This window comes from Salvelinus alpinus, chromosome 6 (genome assembly GCF_045679555.1).
Source record: "Salvelinus alpinus chromosome 6, SLU_Salpinus.1, whole genome shotgun sequence".
Lineage (NCBI taxonomy): Eukaryota > Metazoa > Chordata > Actinopteri > Salmoniformes > Salmonidae > Salvelinus > Salvelinus alpinus.
Genome location: NC_092091.1, coordinates 58497877 through 58503876, shown reverse-complemented (window position 1 = coordinate 58503876; position 6000 = coordinate 58497877).

The window sequence follows — 6000 nt, the reverse complement described above, 5'->3', positions numbered from 1 at the left end:
CCTGGCAGGAGGTCATACTTTTGCAATACTTATGGTTCAGCTACCAGGCTGCCATTACTGGAAATTTGGTCTAAGTCACCTTCACCTATCTTGTCCTCTCAAGGCACTCCAACCTTAACAAATAATGGGAATCTTCTAGCCACAGAGGAACACTGTCAATTTATAGGTAAAACCCCATCAACCAATAACGAGACGCACCTGGGCGCAATCACAGTTAGGTGACGCATGTCAAACCAATAAAACAGTCGACTTGGGTATTCCATAATGTTCAATTAGAGAACAATTTAAAAGTGAATTGTTTATTTCAAATGTACTCGTCATTACATAAAGCAATTTGTTTTCCAACATATTTAGAAAGAGGTTAAGCTACGCTTGTCTTGTACCACCGCATCTGTACAATAAACCGGAGATTCGTGCCAGATTTTAAACATTTTTGTGTGCTATTTTGGGGGGCTGCACTGCTAAAAGCAACGTCTCCTACGGAGCGGAGCCTGGTGCAAGGGATGATGAGGAGGCCACTGTTAGAGTGCAGTGAGCTGGTGGGAATGTAGGGATGCAGAAGGTTAGTAATGTATGAGGGCGCAAGTCCATTGAGTGCTTTGTAGGTGAGCATGAGCAGTTTGAAGGTGATCCTGTTCAAGTAAGTCAATAGCTCACGACAATTTCACCACGACAATATCATCTGTTATAGTTGACTTCAGTATACAATATTGTCTTCTCAGGTGACCAGACAAGCCTCGTTGACAGGTGGGGGAGTTTAGGTGAGATGGAGAGGAGGACATTCCAGAAGATGACTGAGGTGCTCAGGGATTCAAGAGATAAAGGATAGATGACTGAAGACGTTATGGCAAGAAGTGTTGATGACCACATACAGTCTTTTAAAGCCCAGGTCAGAGTAGGATGACAGCCTAGCACTATATTTTAGCCCACACTTTTTAGGCATTAATTTGTAGTTTGTAAGTGTTTCATAGGACTGACTATTTCTCAGGCCCAGATCGTAGAATATGCATATAATTTACAGATTAGGATAGAAAACACTCCAAAGTTTCCAAAACTGTCAAAATATTGTCTGTGAGTATAACAAAACTGATTCTGCAGGCGAAAACTTGAGGAAATCCAACCCGGAAGTGTTTTTTAATTTTTTTTATCCCTGTTCTGTTGCCTGCCTCTCCTCCATTTAAAAGCATATCAACCAGATTCCTTTTCCAATGGCTTCCTCAGGCTGTGACCAGGCTTTAGACATAGTTTCAGGCTTTTATTTTGAAAAATTTGCGAGATTTTTCAAAACGAGTCAGGTGTCCTTTGATTAGTTCCTGCGCGCGAGAGGGGTAGCTCTACATTTTCTTTCTCTCTTTTATTGAGTAGGTTACAGTCCGGTTGAAATATTATCGATTATGTATGTTAAAAACAACCTGAGGATTGATTATAAAAAACGTTTGACATGTTTCTACGAACATTACGGATACTTTTTGGAATTTGTCTGCCTTTCAGGAACGGAATGAGGCTGTGGTTTTCTGAACTTAACGCGCAAACCAAATGGCGTTTTTTTGTTATAAAACTAATATTTATCGAACAAAAATAACATTTATTGTGTAACTGGGAGTCTCGTGAGTGCAAACATCCGAAGATTATCAAAGGTAAGCGATTAATTGTATTGCTTTTCTGACTTTCGTGATCAAGCTAATATAAGGCTAACTGTTCTAGCATTGACTGATACACTCACAAACGCTTGGATTGCTTTCGCTGTAAAGCATATTTTCAAAATCTGACACGATAGGTGGATTAACAACAACCTAAGCTGTGTTTTGGTATATTTCACTTGTGATTCCATGATTATAAATATTTTTAGGATTATTTTTGAATTTGGCGCTCTGCAATTCAGTGGTTGTTTAGGAAAATGATCCCGGTAACGGGATCTTAGCGCCAAGAAGTTAACAACTGTATGTGTCGTGGTAATTTCCTGTATTACTCAATGATGAGAGAGCAAACCACACACAAGTCAGAGTTATATTATAAAGTCCATCTTTAATTATATATGAGCTTCACCATAGCCCTTTTTGACTCTCAGATCAATTCAGTGTCTATAAATGAATTCTCTGAGAATGCTTACAAAACAATTCTTAGTTTCCTTTATAGAAGAGATACACCCCTCTCAACTTACATGATGAATAACAGATCTTAGGAACATTACAAAGAACCTTTTACTTGAAAGAGGAGTATCCCATAGCTAGATAGCATGAGCTATAAATTATCGTTCAGTTTGGTCTCCTAAAACGAGATTTTAATCTCGTTCTTGGTACCACTTAGTCCGGAAACATTACCTCATCCAATGGCATATATCAAATGTCAATTCTAGATACCCCCATCTCAAATACACCCCCTCCTGGATAAGCTCAGAAAAGACAGTGAGCCTCTTAGGTCATATACTAGGTCAAGATAAGGGCAACCTCAGAGGGGACATACAATAGTTACAGACACATTTCCAAGCCTCCTCCTCCCCTTCTGATATTCTTCATAGCATCACATGGTTTAACAGATACATTGAAATATGAAGACAAGCCTGACCTTTCCCCTCTGACTAAGCCCTAGCTGAGAAGGGATAACTGCAACTGCCAAAAGTATAGTCCAAAAGAAGACATTCTAATGACAAGAATAAAATAAAACATCTTATTTATCTATGTTACCTAACTAATTCTGATTCAGCCACGACATATGCAAGAGGTTTTATTGTGTAAAAAATAAGTAAGGGAATGTCTGCACAATAATATATATTTGTAGATAGAAGTTGATCTTTTGGTAAGGGGATAATTTTTCCCTCTCTGATCATGTGTAGAAAAATTAAGTGATAATGCCCTCGAAGCTGGTGTTCGGAGGATATATTGGCACAGGTGGTGTTAGGCCTGAGACGAAGTTGAGGGCTGGCAAACTGTGCCAATATATCCTCCAACGACCAGCTTCAAGGGCATTATCACTTTAGTATAACAGAGTACCAAGATATTCAAAAAATGATTGACATATTTTCATAAAAAAACGTTATTTTGATTAATTTATTCATACTATTTCATCCTTCCACAAGATATAGCCTCGACACAAATCTAGGGTTGCTACCCAAGCTGGCTGGTCGTTCATTCTATCTGTTCGTTGGCCGGAGACACGACCTAGTTGTTCAGTCTTTTTGTTCTGTATCTATGGACGTGACCCAGCCGTTCTCTCTAAATGTTCCATTGCCATACTGGCTGGCAACGTTTTTATCCCTTGGTTGCTAGCTAGCCAACAACAGCTCACTTACAGTCAGGTCAGACAGTGCAGACAGAATAACAACAGTAGATGCATTTGCATTTGTTTACGCTGTATTCTAGTGACATTTATTTGCATATATCCATAACAATGAGCTAATGAGGCGTGATTTTGCCTGGTATAGAAAATGTGCTCTCTCGTCAGGGCACTGTTGTTCAGAGGAGCTATACAACAACACAGCTAACACAATCACTTCAAACTGAAGCTGGAAAGACTGCGAACTAGCTGTCTTTCAATCTACATTTCTTTGTATGTATCCATAAATATTATGCCAGATGATTCATGATTTTGATTGGCTGAGAAGCTCTGCCTTCCTGTCTGTCTTGTCTCGACTCCCGACACATTCATTACTATGGGACAGCTGGAGATTGTTTCAATATTCAAATTCAATGTTGCAAATGTCGGAGAGACAGACATCAAGGTTTATACAAATCTCTGCTGTTTAAAACAAAATGATAGTCTAAAAGAAATGTGAGATAATGTCTAGATGCTTTTTATAGTGGTGATCAAGTTCATAAATTGCATGGCTTGTCTGATGAGACAGTGGATTGCACAGTCAGATGGAACAGAGTAAATAGGCATTTTAACATCATAGATTTAGCCGGTTGTAACTTGTGGAATAGACACCACCTGGAATAGACACCACCTGGAATGCGGTTTTAAACAATCTGCATTCTGGACTAGAACCACCCGTTGAACAAAGCCCTTTAAACCTGTTTCACTGGCAGCAGATGGGAGAGTCAGAGTTCAGATGGTCACACAGAAGTCCCTTCTATCTCGGGTCCCTCAGGCACGGGGCAGTTAACTTCAAGTGAGGAAACACCTCACGGCACCATGCCTTTGACCTAAGACCTAAAACTCGTATGACCTACAACTTATAGGCCTATGTGTCACGCCTGCTCCCGCTCCCCCTCCCTGGCGCTCGAGGGTGCCAGGCTACCAGTCTTTACATGCGCCTGTCACCATCATTACGTGCAGCAGCGCTCATTAGACTCACCTGGACTCCTTCACGTGGTTGATTGCCCCTGTATATCTGTCTGTTTCTCGGTGGTGTTCCCTGTGTCCGCATTAATTGTTGTTATGTGTTCCTGTCCAGACGTTGTTCCTGTTCTGTTTCATGTCCATCAGCTATTAAAATTTCACTTCTTGTACCTGCTTCTCATCTCCTGCGTCGGTCCTTTCACTATGTATGCTGTATATGAATATGTGTAGCCTGGCATATATGATGACTATATTCAACCCTAGTCAATGTAGTGATTCAGGCGTTCAGATAGTGAAAACTGATGCGTTTTAAGCTCTCGCTTGGCATGTGGACATAACCCCTTTTATCAATCAAACATGTGCTGATTCTTATCATTAAACATGTCTAGTTGTCCAATCAAGCTGTTTCTAAAGTTTACTGAAGAGTTTATTCAACCCTAGCAGAAAGCCTATTGGTGTATTTATTAAAAATAAAGTACACCACTGTAAGTCCTAAAATGTTGTGAGAACATGATGTAATATGTTTAAGGGGTGCTTCATGATGGTGATTCCAAAACAAAAATAGTTAAACGTTTCAGTGCTTAGTAAATATAATGGTTCAAATACACCTCTGCTTTCTGTGAAGAACTCAAACTCCCTGTTTCATGTTGCATCGCGTCTAGCGGCGGTGACCGGAAATGCCGCCATAATTGTAGTTCTAATCGCTCCTGTGGTTTGTTTAGAATAATGATTTATTAAACGTGTTAATTCGACCACGCCATGGCCTCGAGCCTCCTCTTTCCAGCAAAGTCAATTCATCAGACATCAGAAGCCGACAAACACTGATCTCTAAAAACATATATATCTGTAACCTACACACTTAATAACCCTTAAAGCTAGAATCCTTAGTTGCTAAATCCATTTTTGGACAGTTAAATGTTGCAGGAGGCAGGCAGGATCAGGTGCAGAAGTTATTATTTCATTAAAAGATGAAAATGGTGATCTAGATGTTCAAATGACAATAATTACAAAATAATCTAAATTGATATTTCCAAACTCCACAACTAAGAGGTCAATGAAAAGACAATACTTTGGACGAAGCAAACCTGTCTATTCCATTAGACTTGGATTGCGGTATACTAGGCTCACGTCAGGTTCCCCTCACCATGACATAAATGGTAAATGACATGCAACAATGGCCTATATCTAACAATTACACAGAAATGTCCACAGATGCTTAGTGTTTCTTCAACCCCCCCCCCCCCCCACCCCTGCCGCACTCTCAGCCTCATTCATCTTTTCCTCCATCAACATCACCATCGTTGTCATAATCACCATCATCGTCGTCATAGTCATCATCCCCATCCACTTCCTCAATGTCCTCCACTTCAAAGTTTCTGCCACTGCCCTCGGTAAAAGCCTTTCTGAACAATTCACATTGACCTTCTGCATGCTGGTGCTCAGCAAGCTTTCCAGCAAGGACAGAAAAAAATGGATCTTGCCCTGTGTAATGTGTAAGACCTCCACGATCAGTTCCTGCTCGTGTGTGTAGAATTTCTTGACAGTGAAGACATCATCCTCAAGGTACCACTTCTCTTCACATGCCCGCTCTCTGAGGGAATGGAGCACAAAGAGCCTTTGCTTGAGGTGAAACTCCCCATCATCCTCTGCTCCTCCTGCTCTCCAAGACCAAACAGGGCTGTCAGCACTTCATCCTCATAAACCAGGGCCTGTGGGAGCTGT